The following is a 392-nucleotide window of genomic DNA, read 5'->3' on the forward strand; positions in this document are numbered from 1 at the left end:
GCTCCAAGGAGATTATGTTGAAAAATAAAAAAAAATTTACCCAAAAAAAATTGTTTTTATACTTCATTCTAAGGACTTATTGAACTACCCTCGTATTTACGATATCGGAAAGACACCTGATGGACATAGGATGTCGTCAATTTTTCGTAAATATGTCGTAATGATGTCTTAAAGGCGTCGCCAAATTATGTGCCCACTGGGTATAATTTCCCGTCACATTTTTTCAAAACCTAAAAAATTATTACAAAAATTCAAAAAACTGATTTTTCCCCATGCATTTTACATGGGAAACTTCAAGTTAAAACCGGCACCAGTTTAAATAAAAAAATAAATAAAAATTTGGGAATTTCTTTTTTTGGATTTGGAATGAAGTGGGGCGGGGGGGGGGGGGG

Source organism: Belonocnema kinseyi, chromosome 9 (genome assembly GCF_010883055.1).
Source record: "Belonocnema kinseyi isolate 2016_QV_RU_SX_M_011 chromosome 9, B_treatae_v1, whole genome shotgun sequence".
NCBI lineage: Eukaryota > Metazoa > Arthropoda > Insecta > Hymenoptera > Cynipidae > Belonocnema > Belonocnema kinseyi.